This window comes from Equus caballus, chromosome 9 (assembly GCF_041296265.1).
Source record: "Equus caballus isolate H_3958 breed thoroughbred chromosome 9, TB-T2T, whole genome shotgun sequence".
NCBI classification, from domain to species: Eukaryota; Metazoa; Chordata; class Mammalia; order Perissodactyla; family Equidae; genus Equus; species Equus caballus.
Genome location: NC_091692.1, coordinates 84,499,650 through 84,519,855, shown reverse-complemented (window position 1 = coordinate 84,519,855; position 20,206 = coordinate 84,499,650). Strand labels below are relative to the sequence as shown.

At 48.1% G+C, this 20,206-nt stretch overlaps 1 long non-coding RNA gene across 2 annotated transcripts in view; it reads left to right on the top strand.

Annotated features, from left to right (window-relative positions):
* The first annotated feature begins 16,369 nt into the window (after window positions 1–16,369).
* LOC138915457 (uncharacterized) overlaps window positions 16,370–20,206 on the top strand; it is an 80,045-nt gene continuing 76,208 nt past the window's right edge. Inside the window, exon 1 of one of the 2 annotated variants that reach the window (XR_011421412.1) lies at window positions 16,370–16,524. This is a non-coding gene — a long non-coding RNA (uncharacterized lncRNA). The remainder of the gene's footprint in view (window positions 16,525–20,206) is intronic. The other variant, XR_011421411.1, reaches the window with a different exon arrangement.

Genomic DNA, 20,206 nt, shown 5'->3' with positions numbered 1-20,206 from the left:
ATTAACCCACGTGCAGAATTCCATAGCATCTCAGCAAAGCCATCTGCAGCCTCATGCTCTCAGGGCACAGGTGGCAAAGGAGAATCGCAGAATGCGAGATAAAGTACAGTGGACAGTGAGCGCTGTGTTTATTTCTGGAGGACAATGCCTATAGGCAGACTCCAGTGCTGGCTGGCTACTTAGTGTGGCTTTTTGAGATCCTGGTATGCAGCCGTGGGAGCATCTCTCTCTTAGAGAGAGAATCTAGTGAGTTTGTCCAGCCTTTCCTATGTGTCAGGCATGGGGCTATACACACAGGAGCCAATTTAATCTCCACAGCAGCCCTAGGAGATTGGTGCCATCATTGTGCCCATTTTACAGATGAGGAAACTGAATCCCAGGGAATTTTACTGATTTGCCCAAGGTCTTGCAGCCAGTAAAAGGCAGGGCAGAAATCTCTTCTGGGTCTGTTTGAAGTCCACGTTCCTATCTATTCTCCTGTACTTTTCTCCCTGGTATCAAAAAAGAGATAGTAGTGAGGTCTCTGGAGTTTTTATTTAGAGGAAGTCAGTGGTGACAATCTGATTGAAAGAGGGGTGGGCCAGGGGACTTGGGAAGCAGTGTTTGTAGAGCGAGCCCAGTTTGTTTTTCTTAGGGTTAAGTGCTTTCCATTCCTCTGCTCCAACCTCAAGTCAAGCCCTCGGTGACACTATTGACATCTAGTTATGACGGGAATGTCAAGGACAACCCGTGTATCAGATTTAGTCATCTATTTGCACCAAGCCTGTGAATTGCAGTCAGGTGAGTGAGAATTCTTTCCCTGGTGGACCACATACCTTGATTTGTGGTGGGAGGTCACACGAAGGAGAGGAAACGCTGTGGGTTGGGGGCCTGGGAAATGTGGGTTTCAATCCTGATTCAGTCACTAACTTGCCGTGTGACCTTGGTTGAATTGTGTAACCTGTCTGAGCCTCGGTCTCCTCAACTGTTACATGGGGACAAGAATATTTAACTTACAGCGTCCCCAGTGCTTCACACAAAGCCTGGGACAGTTGGCACTCAACGAAGCCTTGTTGAAGGAATGAACGAATGAATGAATGACTGGTTGGGGAAGACTCCAGAGCAGATGGGACCTGAAGCGTTCCTGGAGGGTTTAAATACGTGGAGAAGAGGAGGGAGGGAATTGCAGGCAGAGAAATGACCTGGACAGTGACATGGTGGCAAGAATGCCAGGTTGAGGGGAGAGTGAAAGGCTGATATGGCTTCCTGTGGAGGAAAGCATGGCCCAGGAGGGCCTGCATGAATGCCTCGTGCTGAATAAATTTCCTCAGAGACCAACTGCTCCTGCTGACACTAATAGTTCCTTTAAAAGGCCCTTTGATCTCCAGTCTCAAAGCGCTTTGCAAGTGTTAATTAAATCTCCAAACTCCAACTAGGTAGGTATTATTTATCCACCTTTCATACTTAGGTGAGGAAACTCAGGTACAAAGAGAAGTGATTTGCCCCGAGCAATGCCTACACGGGTGCCCATCCCACCCTGGTTCCAGAATTGCCAAAAGGCAGCCAAAATCCAGTTTCAGGAGAAAGCAGGAAAACAAAATTAGATCCTTGGCTTTCCCCCTCCTACACTCTCATATATACAAGAAACAGAAACTAGGGCAGAAAAAGTACAAGTTATTGTAAAATAACTTTTCCTGGAATTTTTTTAAGGCCCTCCGGTGCATTCTCACCTATATGCCTTCCTTCATAGTTTTCTGGGATTTGTGGGCAAGGGGCCGGGGAAAATTGTTCCTTGAGTGTTTCTCCGGTGAAATTCAGATTTAAAAGCTGTGCTTCATATTTCTCACCTGTAAAATGGGAGTCTTTCCTCAGTGTGTTGTAGGCAGGATGAAATGAGTAAGTATATATGTACAGAAGAACCAACCTCAGGGCCAGACCCATTGGAGGCACTTGATAAGAGGTGGTCACGGTGATTTTCATGGAGCCAGCAGAATGTCCACTCTGATCTTCCCATCGCCTTGATTCATTTACTTGAGCACTATTTATTGTCCTTTAGGCACTGTGCTAGTGTGTACTGGTGTGTACAGAAGCTAAAGAGATGCAAAAGCATTCATTCACCCACCAGTACCGAGTGCCTTGTTAGGAACAGACATCAGGCACTGGAAGGAGGGAGAGGCACAGGTGAGAGACTAGCCCTGGGGGCACGGGATTAGGTGAGGTTAAACCAGTGCTCACACTGGAGAATATAGTTTGACATGGAACATAGAGAAGGAGCTGGAATTGTTCAGAGGCCCTGGTGAATGGTTCGACCTGGAGAAGTTGAGGTAGGCCTCCCAGAGGTGGTGTGGGAGATGGGATTTCAATCTTTCTTTTTTTCCCCCCAAGATTGGCACCTGAGCTAATATCTATTGCTAATCTTCTTTTCTTTTTTTTCTTCTTCTCCCCAAAGCCCCCCAGTACATAGTTGTATATTCTAGTTATAGGTCCTTCTGGTTGTGCTATGTGGGACGCTGCCTCAGCATGGCTTGATGAGTGGTGTCATGTACCACTGTCCAGGATCCAAACTGTCTAAACCCTAGGCCACTGAAACAGAGCGCGTGAACTTAACCACTCAGCCCCGGGGCTGGCCCCTGGGATTTCTTTTATCTAGTTGTCACCAGAAGTTATTTACCATCTACAAGGTGCCGAGCAGCAGGCTTGGCCCTGTGGTAAAGCAGGGAGCAGGAGGAGCTCTCTGTCCTGAAGGAGGACACAGTGGAACAGGCAAGGGGAGGGTTCAGATGTTGGTGGTGGGAAAAAATGGCGGCGATCCAGTTCTCAAGTCTGCGTGGGAGCATAATCGAGGAGGGGCATGTCAGCAGGTGTGAGCTGTCTTTGCAAACATAAATATAATTCAATAGTTAAGACCCAATAATGCTATCTAACGATCCAACCAATGAGAATTACTAGTGCCTTGCTTTGGTTCAGCGCTTCGCGGTTTAGAAGGCATATGCATTAACGCACTGGCTGTCACGACAGCTCTGCAAGGAGGTGGAATGAGCATTATTACCCGCATTTTAAAGACAACGAATTGGAACCTCAGGAAAGGTAAATTAAATGAAAGATTTGATTTTTGTGAGATATAATGGCCATTGTTGAGACAACATTGGAGGACTTGGTTTTGGATCCATCTATTTCGAATTTGCTTCCTGTGGGTTGTTTGACCCGAGTCTCCGTCCTCCCTGGTGTTTCTGAAAGTTCACAGCTGAAGATCAGACTCTGGTACACACCCCAGACCCTCAATATGGGCAGCCATCCCTACCTCTCTCTCTCCAGCTCGCCTGCAGCTGAGGGTGTTTACCGCTATCTGCAGCTGCCGTCTGCAGAATTACAAAGCTGCATTTCTTTACGAAACGGACTCTAAGTTGGACGACCATTAATAGATGGAGTAACTTGGGACACTTTTGAGAGTGAAAGGGGGTTGTGAGTCATAATCTCATTAGGACAACAGGCATACGCTGGGACTGTCCCCGGCAAACTGGGACGTATGGTCACCCTACCTGTGAGTCATCCTTCTTCCTAAATGGATTCAGATTTTTCCCTCTGTCTTCACTTTCTCTGAATCCTTTACTCAATTTTTGGACGATCATTCATCGGACTCCTCGGTTCACGGCCCGGGGCTGCCAGGGATGAAGTCCCCTGGCTCTTGCTTGGGAGAAGCCCTCGGTGAACAGTGACTGACTTCCACGGATAAGCTGACACCAGTCCCCTGGCAGCTGTCACCTGCTGTCTTCACAGCTGTTAATGAGTAATCAAAGGAAATGCTCCTGGAGGGCAGAGCCCACATCTCCTGTGCCTCCACGACACATGGGTCATGTGAGGGCATACAGGAGGCTGTGTCCACAAACACCACCAGGCAGGGCCTTCAAAGTGGGAGGGAAATCAGTTCCTCGAGAATACAGCAGTGCTCGGCCGAAGAGTCCCCCTGGGCCCCTTGCTCTCAAGCGCCTGTCCCCTTCGTTCTCCCTTTGTTTCTTGTGTCTTGAAACACTCATCACATAGGGATCAATTATTTGTGAGCATTGGTTTAATGCTTGTCGGACCAGAAGGTGGGGGCTTGTCCCCAGTGTCCAGCAGAAGCCCTGAGTGTACAAGTCTTCACTATGTATTTGCTTGCTGACTAATTGACCTGAGGTCCCAGGCAACAGACTGCCTCTGATGGGAACTCTGGGGCAATGAGCTTCCTAGGAAAATAATGGGGTGCAGGCAGGGACTGGAGAGGGGCTTACGGATCTGGGCTGATGGATAGAAGGTACTTACTTGAGGGGGAATAGCCTAAAGGACAGTTTGGCTGAGGAGGAATGAAATGCCGCTTCTCCTCGAAGTCCCCGTGAGTTCCCCAGGGAGGAGTGGCCACTCTGTGTTGCCTGGCCCCTCTGCCATCTGCCCTATGCAGAAGTAGGTTCGGCCTGGCACCCAGCTGAGCAGAGAGATCAAATAAAGAGTAGGATTTCCTGTCGGGACCAAACGGAGTCCCCATTTCCAGGATTCCAGATGTCCCAGTAAAAAGTGCCGGGGGCTGCCAGGGACCAGGTGTGTAGAGCTCAACCCAGCTGGCATGAGGTGGTGTTCCTGTCACATTCATTCATCTGGCAGCCCCAAGCTTGGTATTTCCCCATCTTTTCCACTCTGGGACCGGTGTCAGTTGCTAAATTTGCTGCAGGACCGTACCTGCTAAGCATGTGCCTGGATAGGGCTTGCGTGGGGGAGACCTTTGAAGAGGGCTCTTGACTCTGGCTGTGGGCGGAAGGGGGTGGGGACAGGATGGGCTGGGTCCCCCCAGGGGCCAGAGAAGAAGAAGCCAAGAGCCGTAGTGAGGGTCTGACACCTGGGAGGTGTTGAGCACATGTCCTATGACACATTCCACCTGAACAGTACGTGCAGCCCAAATGCCTGGGTTCAAATCCTGTCTCCACCTCCTACTGGCCATGTGGTCGAGGCAAATTACTGACGCTTTCTTTCTCAGTTTCCTCATCTGCAAAATAAGGTTGATAATAGTAACCACATCCCAATGGTGTATCTTGGAGAAGTTCCTGGCACAAAGTGTTAGCTAAAAGCAAAACCAAAAATCCTGCCTTCACACCTTTCCCAACAGCTTTACGCCTCTGTATGTAGATCTTCCTCTTACTATTCCCGGTTCCCATCACCTTACCCCTACCTTTCCTGCTAGGCATTGCTTAATCACCTCATTTACCCATTCATTTGTTCATTCATCTGTTTCATTCATTCATTCAGCAAACCTTATCAGGTCCTTGGGACTTGCCAGAAATTGGTCAGAGCGTACTGTAACAAACAGGCAAAACCCCCGCCCTCAAGAAGCCTATAGACCAGTGGGGTAGATAAAAAAGGAAGAGAAATAATTTAAATCAAATAGAAAGTAATAAATTCCCTAAGACAGAGGTAGAGATAAATAGAAGGGGTTAGTGCTTTTAGCAGGAGAGAGCCTGGAAGGCTGCCTAGAAGAGGTGCCATTTAAGCTGAGTTGGAAAAGATGGATAATATAATAATAACAGCTCCCATTTTTGAGTACTTGCCCTGTACTGTGTGCGTTTCATGGATTATCTCTTTGCAACAAACCCTAGGAGGTAGGTACTGTCATTATTCCTCCCTTTACAGATGAAGAAACTGAGACTTCAAACAGATAACTAGGTCATCCAAAGTTTCACAGCTAGTTAAGTGAGGAATCAGCATTTGATCCTAGGCTGTCTGCATCTAGAGCCTGTGCGCCACTAAGCCCCACTGAGAAGCCCTGGGCTCTTTATGCCTTACCCTCCCCTGCCGGGATCCTGGGATTCCTCATCCCAGGGCCGCTGCATCCCTGGCCTGTGTCTGGCACGGTGCTGTGTATGGACCAGGTGTATGTTAGGCGTCCTAACCCTGGCTGGTCCTCCATAAATACTTGTTAAGTGAATAGCCACGTGCAACGTTTATGGAGTGCTTACCAGATGCTAGGTACTCTTCTAAGAGCTTTCCCTGTATTAACCCATTCATCCCTCAAAACCACACTATAAGGGAGTACAATTATTCTTTCTATTTTATAGACGAAGAAATAAAGGTGCAGAGAGGTTCCACTACTTGCCTAAGATCATATAGTTAGGGAGTGGAGGTCTTGGGTGAGAGGAATCGCGGGTCTTCCCAATTCTGTAACCCTCAAATGGGGTTTTTGCTTTTTGTTCATACCCCTTTCTGCTAGGGTGAGGGGAATTCGGGATGGAGTGGGAGTACCAACAGATGCCCGAGGCAATCTCAAAGCACCGAAATTATTGCATCCCGGGGTGGGGGTGGGGACCTGGATGCCCTTCTCTGGATTTGAAAAACACTGGGCTGCCGGGGCCTTGAGAGGATTCAGCGAGTATCTGTATTTTGCTGTTGCTGACTCAGGGAGTTAAGCTGGCTGACACTGGGGACTCCCAGAGCGTCCTTGAGTCTGCATGTATCCATGGGAACAAGTCCGGTGAAACCTCCTGGGAAGCTAGGCTTACAGAGACCCTTCTGTAAACGGACCCCACTGTAAAACCCCCAGGTTTGCAGAAGACCCAGTATAGCCTCTGTCTTGCTCCTTCAATCCCTTTGTGTTTCTGTTTCTCCCTCACTAGACTGTAGGCTGCTCTGAAGCCAGGGACCAGATCTTCATCTTTGCAGGCTTCTTTCCCCTCCAAGCACCTGGCATGGTGCCCAAGTACATAGTCGGTGTTGCTAACACATTAACAACATAAAAAATGATGAACACAATGTGGCTCTTGTGTATATTCCCGTTATGGCCTAGATGTTCTGCTTCCTAGTTATGTGACCTTCACCTTTTACTTTACCTCTCTGGGCCTTGATTTCCTACGGTCGTGAGGATTAAATGAGATAATACAGAATACAGAAAGCGCTTAGCACATAGTAAATACTCCACTAGGGTTAACTATTCCTAACATTATTAACACACAGAGAATACCCCCAAACCGTTTGCTGTGTGTAGTGGGAGTTCTGGAGTCCAAGACCTGGATTTGAATCCTGACTTCTCTGCTGTGTCTTGGGTGAGTTACAACACCTCTGTCAGCCTTGATTTCTACGTCTATAGAGTGCGGACAAAGTTCCTTCCCTGTGGGGTGCTGGAGACAGGCAAGGACAGCCGTCCCTTCAGGGTGGATGCATGCTAAGTGCTCGGGGAACGCTGGTGGCCTTGCTGATGCCAACGGCGATAATGGTTAAGCTGGGAGCGTTTATGGCACAGTCTCATTTTCATACATGAGAAACAAGCCTCAAAGAGGCTTGTGGTTAGTTTGAGGGCTCTCATCTTCCGGGAAAGATACCCTTCCTTACTGTCCTGAGTAGCCTAAAAATAAATTAAAAAAGAACCTGCGTTGGGTCATCCACCAGGCCCTCCCACCCTTTCGTATCCTGAATCCTCTTGGCCCCTTTGCAAAGGGGCTTCTGGCCATCTTCCGGACTTCCGTGGAAGTTGGGCATTGTGATTCTGCCAAGGCAACGCTCTCTCAATTACAAAGCATCGCTCTTCTGCGTTCTCCAGTGGAACTTCCAAGCTGTACCAGGCCACCATTAATCTGCCATTTCAGGACGGTCTCCACTGTCCTGTGGAGGGTTCTATGCCACCTTCCCCTTCTGGAAGACACAAACCTGAGAGGAAGAGCAGGGCCCAGGATGCTTCCTTTTGATTCTGGGAGTGGCCATGCCTGGTGCAATGAGGCCCAAGCTGAGGGGACAAAAAATCCCTTCTCTTTTTTTCTCCTATGCCTTCCCTGAGCCATCCAAGCACCAGAGTCGAGCCCTGGACCATTTGCGTGGCTCGCCTCGGCGCTTTATGAGGCTGACGGCCCCGCAGCTCAGCGGCTGGCCCTCCCCGGGTTTGAATAAAAAACCACAAGCCATAATACACATAAAATCCTAATGTGCCTTCAAAATTACCTCATCTTTTATTTAGAGGTTATTCCGCCCTTGTCTTCCTTTATCGCTCTTTATATGACTGAAGTGGGTGAGCAGCACCAAATGAGGCCATCTCGCTTGCTGAGCGGAGGGAGTGTTTATGGCCTAACTTTGGCGAGGCAGCAGGGCCCCCGGAGTCCCGTCATTTCAGCCCCCCCACCCTCCCAAAAGCCAGTCTGTTCCGTTTGAAGGCTGCTGCTTCCCTACCAGGTCCGTTTTTATACTGTCCTTCCAAACGTGGTGATTTTGGTTGTATTTCTAAGTGAAAACGAGGTGCCTTTCCGAGAAGCTGTGACTTTTGTGAGTGGGCTGCCAGTGCTGCCCTGGCAAGGCTGGGGCTCCGACACTCCCAGGGCCAAGGCTTCAGCTTGGCATTTCCAGCCGAGGTCCTTGTTCTCTGAGCTCAGGATCCTTGACATTTAAAGGCCATGAAGAGCTGTGATTTATTCTTAAGCTCAATTTGGAGAAGGGGGTGGGGAGAACGGAGAGACTGCTTTTTTCAGGCTAACACGGTGGTTCTCAGATTTCAGATGAGAATTGCGTGAGGGCTAATGGAAACTGTCCTGGGCCCACCCGCAGGGGTTCTGATTCTGTAGGTGTCGGGTAGAGCCTGAGATTCTGCATTTCCAGTGAATTCCCAGATGATGCTGACGCAGGGACCACACTTTGAGAACCACTGGGCTAAAGAGATCCGTGAATTAAGGTGAGGGAGGGTGTGTGCGTGAAAGACACAGAAACAGACAGACAGAGAGAGATGAGAGAGACCAAGAGACAGGGAGAGAGAGAAAGATACACCCACCCACCCACCCACACAATGACTTTACTTTCCAAAAGAGAGTTTCCTACCTAGGGTGAAGATAGCCTTAAATTACAGCGAATTGGATTCTAGATTTCAGAACTGTGAGGCCCTGGAACATACAGTTAATGCAGCTCACAGAGCTTCCTGCTACAGAGATTTCAAAGGGCTAGCTATTATCAGACTTTGGAAACGCCATTAGCCCTGTCTTGCTGGGAAGCAAACTGTGCTCTCTCTATTTCACAAGTCTTTGAAATTAAAAAGATCTCCAAGGATATAGGGCCACTTCCTTTTAAGCAGTAGACTACAGTGGATACGAGCCCCCAGACCAAGGGGAGTTTGTCTTTGTGATCGTGGGCTGGTTAGAAAACCTCTATGAGCCTCAGTATCTTCAGCTATAGGATGGTACCAACCTCTGAGGGTATTGTAAAGATTAAATGAAATAATGCATGGAAAAATCTCCCAGCGTAGCATTATTGTTATCATTGCAAGCATCTTCTCTTCTTTTCTCAGCATCTTTTAGTGCTTCCTTAGATTTGGTGAGCATCTATTGAATACTTGTCATGTGCCAAGCTCTTTTATTCTCATTATTTTATGTAATCATCGGAATGTGTGGAAACAGGTGTATCATTCTACTTTACTGATGAGAGAACAGCTACTCATAAAGGTTAAGGAATTTGCCCTGGTTATTTAGAAGTTACAAAGCTTACAGGTGGTACACCTAATGTTACACTTAACCTGAGTGGTTCTTTTCCCACCACAACCCAGGTGGAGCTGGAACTTACTCTTGGCTCTGCTGCTGGAGAGCTGTGTGATATTAGGCAATATGCTCATCCTCTCTGGCCTTCATCCCACAGGAAGTGAAAGGACTGGGTTATTCATAATGAAGTGAAAGTTTTTTTTGCAGAGGCTCCAATAATAATAGCTGGGAGCCTGGCAAGTGTTTCACAAGAATTGGACCTAAGCAGGTTTCATTCATATCATCATAAATTCAACCATTTAACAAATATCTATTGAGCATCCTCTATGGATCCAGTATTATTCTAATCATTGGAGATGTTGCAGTGAATAAAACAGAGGAAAGTCATCTCCCTCCCTGAGAGTCTGTTCTCCGTGGAGGGGTGGTGGTGGAGGAGGTGGCCATAAGCATATAAACGTATAAGCAAGTCTTCCAGGAAAAGGAACTGGCAGGAACAAAGGCCACGAGTTGAAGGCATGCTTGGAATGTTCTAGAAACAGCCAGGGAGCCGACATGGCTGGAGTAGGGTGAACAGGAGGGAGAATGGGACAGGGGCAGAGCATGGAGGGCCTCATGGATCATGGCGCAACCTTTGGCCTTTCCTCTCAAGGGGAAGCCATTTGTCTTGGTGTGGGCTTCCCCCAGGGCATGTCCTGAGGAAAGGATTTGAGCGTTTTATGCGGGAAGTGATTCCAGGAAACACCAGAAGAGGAGTGGAGAAGTGAGGCAGGAAAGAAAAAGCAACCAATCAGAGGGTATTCTCCAGCTGGTTACCACTGTGAGCAACTGGATCTCAGTCCTGCTGGGGAGCTCTGGGAGCGGGCATTGAGGATGCCTTCATGTTAACATGATCCACCAGCTCCCCAACCGTTGATGGTTGGGGGCTGTGTTCAAGGGCATTAGCCATCTGGCATATTCTTCTTACCCTGTGTTTGGCTATGTGAGATTTCCCAGCCAGAAAAATGGCTCCGAGGCAGAGAGTTGAAGGTAAATGGCCTTTGGTTCGCACAAGTGAATGCATGGCCAGGGCACCATTGCTTCTGTGATACCACTGGGGGGTTCTGAGCAAAGGAATCATGTGATCTGACATATTTAAATGGATCACTCTAGATGCTGTGTGGAGAATAGGTGGGGGCAAGAGAAGAAGCCAAGGCAAGAGCTGGAAAATTATGGCAATAATTCATATAATGATCGCTTGGATCAGGGTGGTGGTGATCTGGCTCACATTTTGAATAGATCCTGTAAGTTCAATCAAAACCCATACTCAAAATAATTCTTTTTCTTTCAAAAATATTTTTTTATTGATGTCATAACAGTTTATAACATTGTGAAATTTCAGTTGTACATTATTATTTGTCAGTCACCATATATATGTGCCCCTTTATCCCTTATGCCCATCCCCCAACCTCTTTCCCCTTTGCTAACCACTCACCTGTTCTCTTTGTCTATGTATTTGCAAAACCCATGCTTTTTAAGCATCTGTGACTGTGTCCACCATAGTGCTAGACAGAGTCTTACTTCATTTCTTCCTATCTTCTCACATGCTGGGAGTTGCAGCCTAGAATTCAACACCTAAATATAGTCAAACAGGATGCAAATTGGCTTATTTGTGCATCGACTCTGGAAAAGTCTGTTAATCTCCTTTTTAGGAACAAGCATCAAGTGCTTCTGACAGTGAGACTCAGATGACATGCTATGATTGTGGAGGCTTAAGCATATAAAGACAAGTCTTGAATCCGAAAACAGTCAATTTTTGGTTATCCAGATAATGAGTTTAGGGATCTACTATAATTCAGCAGTGATTTGTGAACGTGCTTGGTTGAGAGGACAGAATGCCAAGCAGCAGGTATCTCGTAAATGACTGTTGAACTGAATTGAACCTGCTTCTGAAAAAATGACAGCATTTCAATCTTTAGCTGTGAGAAAGTTACCAGGGATGCCTATCGTTGGTTGCAAAAGATGTGCTTGTCTGAGTCTGCTCTGAAGTAGGTAATGTTTCCTGCATGCCTACTATATGCCAGGGACTTTACGTGCAGCATTTAAATGAACTCCTCTGGTCTCCTGCCTCCCAGACGGCCGTCCCTGATACTGCCTCCTCGTATTCACACCCTTGGGTCTATGTGGCAGAAGTGATGGTTTGTCACTTCTGAGATTAAAAGACACTGTAGCTTCCATCTCGTTTTCTCTTTTTCTCTCTTGGATCGTTCACTCTGTGGAAGCTAGTTGCCATGTTGGGAGCAGCACCGGGGGAAGCCCACGGAGTGAGGACCTGAGGCGTCCAGCCAGCAGCCACATGCGTGAATTTGGAAATCCTCCAGCCCATCAAATCTTTGCATGTCTGCAGCCAGAGGTGAACACTTAACTGTAGCGTCAAAAAGGACCCTGAGCCAGAACCCCCTGCTAAGTAACACCGGGGTTCCTGACCTTTGAAAACAAGAGAGAGAAAAAGTACTTGTTGTTTTAAGCTGCTAAGTTTGTGAGTAATTTGTTACACAGCAAAAATAACTCAGACAATTCCTGTAATAATTCTTTGGAGAAAGGCACTGTTTTCTCACTTTGATAGATGAGGAAACCAAAGCTCATAGGGTTCAGTGTAGTGGGACCACGTAACTTATTGTTTAAACTGGCCCACTTTGAGCATGGAAGGGCTGCCCTTATTAATCACACTGGGACTGCAGGTGTAAACTGGGACAGTCCCTTAAAGCATGGGGAATGGTCACTTTAACTTAACTGGGGTCTCCCACACACCAAGTATCAGACCCAGGACTGGTCTGAGATACGCCTGTGTCCAAAGTCTGCACCTTCCACTGTCCTGAGCTTTCTCCCTGGCTCCTTCTTAAGCACATGCCCAGGAGTAGGAGAAATCCAGATACGAGAAGTTGTAAATCCTAGTCTGATTAAGAAATTTTTATCTAGACAGGAAGAAAACAAGGCTTAATGCTCTATTATTTTCTTCTTTGCATCTTTGCATGTATTACTTTTATAATTGTAAAGCAATACAGTTTTTCAAGGCAAAAATCTCTGCAAATGATTGAGTGAAGGGCTCTTGAGCAAGGCTTGAGTTGAGCGGGAGCGTGCGGCTTTCACCAGCAGGCAGTCTGCAGTGGAGAATTTGCCAAGAATGAGTCCCAGAGACAAGTCCCAGATGGCCAGGTATCCTTGTAAGATGTGTGTTTTCTTCTCTGGTCAGGTCTGTGGTGGCAAAAAGAAGCCGAAGGCTGAGAAATTTTCCGGAAACCTAAGATAGGTAGTTCTAAGCTGCAAAATTCTCCTACCCAAGCCACAGCATGCACAAGTGTCTGAGGATTTTGGGCAAATTGGCCTGCTTGTTCTCTGTCACTGCTCTTTCTCTTTCCCTCTTTATCTTCCTTTCTTCTCTCCCCTCTTACATGCCTCCTTCTCTCCACCTCTCCCTTCTGTCCTTCTTTTCTTCCTTCCTTCTCTCCTCCTCCATCTGTCTTTTTTTCCTTTGTCTTTCTTTCTCTTCATTCATTCACCAAGTATTCACTGGGAGTCTACCATGTGCCAGGAAATATGCTAGATGCTAGGGACACCATTCATTCATTCAGGAAATATTGAGTCCCTACTGTGTGCCAGGCACTGTTCAAGGCATTGCGTATACAGTAATGGGCAAAGCAGAAACAAATTCGTGCCCTTTTGAAGCTTATACTCCAGTCGGGGAAAGCTGGGCAATCAATAAAACAGATAAATAAAACACATCATATGTTTCATGGCCATAAAGTCTGTATAGAGAAGTAGGATAGAGAAGGAGCACAGGAAAGACAGGCAAGGGGAGGATGTGGGCCTTCATTTTCAGTCGGCTGTCAGCGAAGGTCTCCCTGGGAGGTGGCAGCATTTGAACAAAGACCTGAGGAAGTGAGGGAGGTAGCCATGTAAATAACTGAGGGAAGAGAGTGTTCAAGGAAGTAAGCACAGCTGGTGCAAAGGCCCTGAGGTGGGAATGTGCCTAGGATGTTTAAATAATGGTAAGGAGGCTGATCTGGCTAGAGAAGAGCCAATGAGGGGGCAAGAAATAGGAGGTGGGGTCAGAGAGCTAATGGGTGGGCAGGGGCTCCGGGATGATTTCCAAGGTTAGGACTCTGACTTTCACTCTGAGTGGAGTGGGAGCCACGGGGAGCTTTTGAGCAAGGGAGTGACATGATCTGATTCATAGTTTACCAGCTTTTCTCTGGCTATTGTGAGCCATGGTGCATAAGGATTCAGCCCTCAAGGAGCTCGCATCCTAGTGGGGGAGAAGGCCTGGGAAGCATTTACCAAACTGAAATAAAATGCTGTGATAGGATCTGTCATGAGGACAGAGGACCATACAGCAGAGCATTTGAGCCTGGACGGGGGCAAACTCGGAGGAGGTGTCAGGAAATGCTTCGCAGAGGTGATGTCTTCTGAGCTGAGGTCTGGAAGATGAATGGGCTGCATTCACCAAAGGAGAGAGGGGAGGGTGGTCCAGACAGAAGGAGCAGCATAAGCAGAGATGTGGGGGCTCAAGAGAGCATTGGGGGAACCACAAACAGGTCTGAGTAGGACTGGAGCAAAAAGTGTGAAGGAGTGAGGTAGTCACTGGCAAGAGAGAGTCAGGGGTGGAGAGAGTGAGGAGCAGGGAGAGTTCTGGACTGCGGGGAGAGGCAGGAGCTGCATCTGGAGAGTCTTGTAAGCTCCAGGAAGCCCCAGAAAAGAAACAAAGTCGGGGTCCCTGAAGGATGTCAAGCAGAGGAGGATTGGGACCAGATTATGGCCGTGGCTGCAGTGTAGACACAGGTTAATCTCTACAGGCCTCGCCATTCAAGTTGCCCCATACTCTGCCAGGAAATGTTTGGAGGAGGGTGATTTTGCCACAGCTTGATGGTGTCTCGTTTGCCTCCGCCCTCATGAGCAGTCCTGCGTGGTGACAGAGGGCTCACAAATGAGCCTATCATCAGGCGCTGAGACATGGGTGGGCTCCTCTAGCTCAGCTCTTGTGCCAGGAGCTCTACAATCCTGTCTCCATCCCTAGGAGTGAGGGAGAGAGGGAAGGTGGTCTCTTTCCAGATACCCTAGCATCTGCCCTGAGGAGTAGGAAATTGGGGCTTCCAGACCATGTTACTCAAGAGATTTTTGCTGCATGTATGGCCTGGGACAAACCTAAGGCCCTGAGGGCAGAGGGTGGGCAACAGACAAGAGCAGATAAATGAGTGTATCAAATGCGGCCAGTGCTACCCAACAATGAGAAGGGCTATACAAATAGCACTAGGCAGGGGCAGGCGAGGCAGAGGGATGGAGGATGCTTTTCAGGTACAGGGCCAGGGAAGCCCGCAGAGAACCAAGAAAGGGAAGAAGTGAGGTGCGAAGGTGTTGAAGGAAATGTGTCTGGGCAGAGGGGGCAGCAGGGCAAAGGCGGTGAGGTGGGAGCATGCTTGGTGGGTTTCACGAGCAGGTCAGTATGGCCAGCATGAGGTGCACGGAATGGGGAAAGATGAGGGCAGGTACCTGAATTACCTGGAGCCCCTCCTCGTAGGGCCTCGTGGGCCATCGTGGGCCATGGGAGGAACTTGGGACATAACTGAGTGTGGAAGATTTTGCTCTGGGAGTGCCGTGATCAGATTGATGCTGTTAGGGGTCATACCGGCCTCTGTGTGGAGAAAAGGAGAAGGAGCAAGCTGGGAAGCTGGGAGACGAGGAGGCGGTTGCTATAGACGTCCAGGGCGCCTTGCATGGTAGCAGGAGGGGTGGAGTGGGGAGCAGGTCAGATTGGGGCTCTATTTTGGAGACAAGCCAAAAGGCTATGAGATGGCGCTGTGTCATCCTGCCAATATTTATTGTGCTCATATCATGAGGATGCAGAAATAAGACCATGTGCTTCCTGTCCCCAAGGAGGCTGCATCCTCATGGGGACAGACACAGCAAAACAGACCAAGATACGATGAGAATCCAGAGGGGACATCACTGGGAAAAGGCCAGGAAGGACCTCATAGAGCAAATGGCATTTGGCCTGAGTCCTGACGAGGGAACAGGAGCTTGCTAAATGGGCAGGAAGCAAAGGAGAGAGGGCATTCCTGGCAGAGGGAGCAGCCCATCGCAAAGGCATAGTTGCTTGTTCAGTTTCCTCTTGCCTGCGGTTCCTGATAGTATTGCCAATGCCTGGCTCCAGAAATACTGCTATTTGATGGATAAAAACCAGCAGGGTATGTTAGGATACTGCAAGCTGGTTTGTAATCTGGACCCTGAAATACACTGAAATTGTGGCATGGTGTCTCCAAATTCCCTATATTCGAGGGGGTTTGGGGGGTAACTGAGGGGACCGTGAAGTTGCTTTGGCACAGCCCTCTACATAAAATTGGGAAAAGGTCAACAATGCTCATCAAAGAATGCAGGTGCCGCTAATGGAGGTGATGGGGTTGCTGTTCCCCACTTCCTCCTTGGTACTATCTTTGAGCTTGGAGGCATGTCTGGGGAGGGGAAAGGCTGGTGGAGCAGTGTCCATCTTGCTAACGAGCTCTGACGAGTGCAAACAGGGAGCCCTCGAAGGGATTCATGAAGGTGAGTGAGAGGTTCCAATGAGCCTTCTAGAGAGTTCACCCTGGAGTGTGGAGTGGATGATGCAAGACAGTGGTTGAGGGAGAGGGCCGCTGGAAGGCTGTTGCCAACATCCACTCTGATCTTCCCTTTGAAAGCCTTCTTGGGGACACACTCCCAGTTCTTGTCTCTACTGGCTTCACCTGGGCCCCCAGGAAGGGAGGTCCTAGAATATACAGGAAAATTCAAACAAGTGGAGAACGGAGAAAGGATGGGAAGCAGCTCCCAGGACCCGCAGCAGCTCCCCAGCCAGCACCGCCTCCCTGGCACATTCAGGTCGGCTTTCTTGGCAGCGGGCATAGGAATTGGCCTCGGGCGAGTTCCCCGGGTACACGGTGCAACCTGGGCGTGGGCTGGTTTCCTTGTGAAGCTGTTGCTTCCCCTCGGGCTCACCCTCGCTGCGGCTGAGTCATCGGCAGGCTGCAATCTGTCCGTGAAGGAGCTCTTGCAACATGGAGTGTGAGGCTTCCAGGTAAACAGCCAGTGTGTGTGCCCAGAGCTGTGCTTACGTCTGTCTTCTGGGGACCCTCCCTCCCTGCTGGCCTTCGGGCGGTGCCTCTGCTCTGCCTCTTTGTTTCACTCTCTTACGCTGGCCGGTCCTTCCCTGGGAACCAGGTCAGGGGCCCTGCTGGCAGGTGTCATAAGGCATGAATCAGGCGCCTGAAGAAGGAGGCGGGAGATCTGGGTTGAGGCCAAGCAGGAGGGTTAATTGGATGGTTTATCTGGTCAATAGCCAAACTACTAAACTCCCCCGAGAGAACGAGGAACCTGCGTATGTGATGGATCATCTCATTGTGGGAGAAGTTTAGGTAACTGGAAACCACATTTTGGCCAAGAATGACTCAGTTGATTTTGCCACACCTTTGACGGAGAACTTAATATCACACAGATGGGTGACTTTAGAGTGGCGAAAACTGGCGGTCATTTTGGCTGGTGGCTCAGCAAGGCAATTTATCCCTTTAGTTGGCTTATGATCTTCAGGGTAGATGGACTTTCCAAGGCACATTTACTTATGCTGAAGCCCAAGTTAAGGCTTTCAAATGGTTCGTATCCGAGACCTGACAACTTGTGAACTGGGTTTCTCTTCTAGACTCATGTCAATGTGATTCAACAGAGCTTTACTGGGCATTGTTGATATGTGCTGGTCAGAGTGATAAGGCCTGGGGATGTGGCAATGGCAGACACTCAGTCATGCCCTTGGGAAGTCAGCTGATGCTTCAATGCCAGCCTCACACACAAGCAAACAGAAATAATGGTGCGGCATGATATGCTGAGGGCAAATGGTAAGGGGGAATTCACCCTGGGGGATGAGGCAGACAATCAAGGAAGGCTTCCCAGAGGAAGGGAAATCTTAGATGAGTCTGGAAGGATAACTAGGAAGAAATGTTCTCCAACTGTGTGTGGTCTATTTGGTGATCTTAGGGTTGGCCTCTTGTCATGCTGGCTTTGAGTATAAATGATCAATTCGTTTGTAACATTTGATAGAAAGAAGAAACCACTTCCTGGCATTGAGGGGGAATTTGGTTCAGACATCTTAGTAATTTCCCTCCTATACCTCTGTGGATGGGGCCCACGGTCTTTTCCCTTTATGAAGGGGTCCACAGTGTGAAAAATTTGAAAGGCCCTGCATGAATGAATATCGGGAAAGCAAGAGAGTTGGAAGAGTATATTGGGCATGGAGTTAGGATGCTGAGTTCTGTAATTCTTCAGACTTTTCTCTGTTAAAGTTACTAGGGTTCCTCCAGGGGAGGTGGAGGGGGTAAGGGGTGCTCCAGGCAGAGTGATCAAAAGAGGAGGGGGTAAGGAGAAAGAATGAAGAAATGAGTGAGATTTGGCACAAAGAAGGAGATGAGCAAAGAAGAGTGTATGAGCAGGGGAAGGCAAGTTGCTCAGGACCAAACAGGAGAGTGAGGTGGATTCTTAAGGACACAGAGGCTATATTCTGTATCACGACCTTTCATCACGAGAGTGGGCAAATGCACACTTTTTTGAGGCAGCCATTTTCGCTATTGAGCATTTCTGGCAATTAGCAAGTTCTGAATAATAATAGTTGCTTCTATTTCAAAGCATTCAACCAATATCACAGTGCTTTCCCACATATCATTCATCTTAGGCAGCCTGGGAGGACATGCAGGGCAAGAAGTGACCTTAGGAAAGCCACTTAACCTTGCTGAGCCTCAGTTTCCCTATCTAAGATATGGGGATAATGACACCTACCTCACCTGCTGGACTTGAGGTCTAAATAAAATAACGTATGTGGGTTTGTCGTAGGTCCTTGATGCCCTACCTCTACACACCTGTCTTCCATTGTTATCCAAATAGGGTAAAAACCCCATAACCCTACCACCAATGGTATCAGGAGGTTTCTTAAGACCCCCCGCTAACCTTCCTGGATGGAGCATCTACTGGTGTCCCCCACTTTGAGTGTTCTGGGGTTTGGCAAACAAATCCTTGTTCACGCTTCTCAGATAGGGGGCACTGTCATTAAGATGAGCCCAAAGCTAAATCGGGAAGGTAAGTACCCCAGCCAGCAATATATGCTTCTGCACGATTCAAAGTTCCCTGGAGAATCCCCCTTGACTTCCCCCTACAGAAATGTCTTGTGTTAGTTCCTCTGTCTATCCTAATGATTCATCTTCACCAGCTTTAATCGTTCTCCCTGACTCTGCTTTTGCATTTTGAATTGGGCTTTCCCTTAACCCACTGTTCTCTGATCCCCAAATACACTCTGCTTTTCCTTCAATTGCATCTAAATTTTGTTTGCTAAATGATAACCTTAGTCATTTGTACCTGATGTTTAAGCCACATCCCTTGTTCAGACCTTTACACATTTGACCTCAGGCATGACCCATCTCTTCCGTCTGACAGTTTCCCTTACTTTTCTCCTCTGGCAACGTTTATTGAATGCTAAGCAATGGGATCTGTGCAGAGCTTTCAAAGGTGCCAAAGACACAATCTGGGGTGGAGAGACAGCATCAGAATGCACCCTGGGAAGTGCCAGATTGGGGAAGCGGAGGTTATGGGAGACTGAGGGTACCATCCCTGGACCTGAGACAGATTTGGGAGGCATGGCGAGCTCATGTAGGCAGAGGGAATGTTTCCCACAGAGGCAAAGAGGCAGGAGGGAGCAGGTTGGAAGCTGTTATTAGTTTCCTACGGCTGCCATAAGAAAGTGTCACAAACTGGGAAGCTTAAAATATCAAAAATATATTTTCTTAAAGTTCTGGAGGCTAGAGGTCTGAAATCAAGGTGTTGCCAGGGCCATACTCTCTGTGAAGGCTTTGCGGGGAATCTACTCAATGCCTCTCTCCTAATTTCTGGTGTTGCTGGCAATCCTTGGCATTCCTTGGCTTGAAGATGCATCACTCCAGTCTCTGCTTCCGTCCTCACATGGCGTTCTTCTTGTGTATCTATCTCTGTGTCTCTTCTCCTCTTCTTACAAGGACACTAGTCCTGTTGGGTTAGAGCCTACCCTTTTCCGATGTGACTTCATTCTTAATTACATCTGCAAGGACCCTATTTCCAAATAAGGTCACATTCCTAGGTCCTGGGAGTTTGGGCTTCAATGTATCTTTTTAGGGGACACAGTTCAACCTATAACAGAAGTCTTGCAAAAAGTCATTATGGCTGGAGCACAATTGCAAAATGGTAGATTACCAAGAATATGACATTTTAGAATCTTAACTTCTCAACTGATCTTTGGGAACTAACATAGAAAGAGGTAGGTTAGAAGTGACAATAACAGAGATGGCACTCTGGGACTGACGCCACACTTGCTGGCCAGGGTTTCTCTGTTCCTAGAGAGGCCACAGGCTGGCGTTCAGAGAAAGCCAGGGCACTTTCAGCCTCCTCTCCTATCTCCTCTCTTCTGCTCCTTGTAATGAAATTCAAAGCAGTTAGAGATGTTTGGTCTAATCTCCTGAAAGGTGCTCCTCGCTATGGCCCTATTGGGTTGGCGTGTTGATGTTATCTGGGAGACCATAGTTACTGTGATCAGGAAGGCAGAGGAGAGAATGGAGTTCATACTGATCAAACATGTGTACACAAAAGACATTACTGAGGCTTGAGGATGCTGTTCAGGGTGTACTTCCCTTGAAATGCTTCTTGCAAGACAGCAGCTTAAAAGTATGAGCGAAAGGAGAGATTCACAGAGA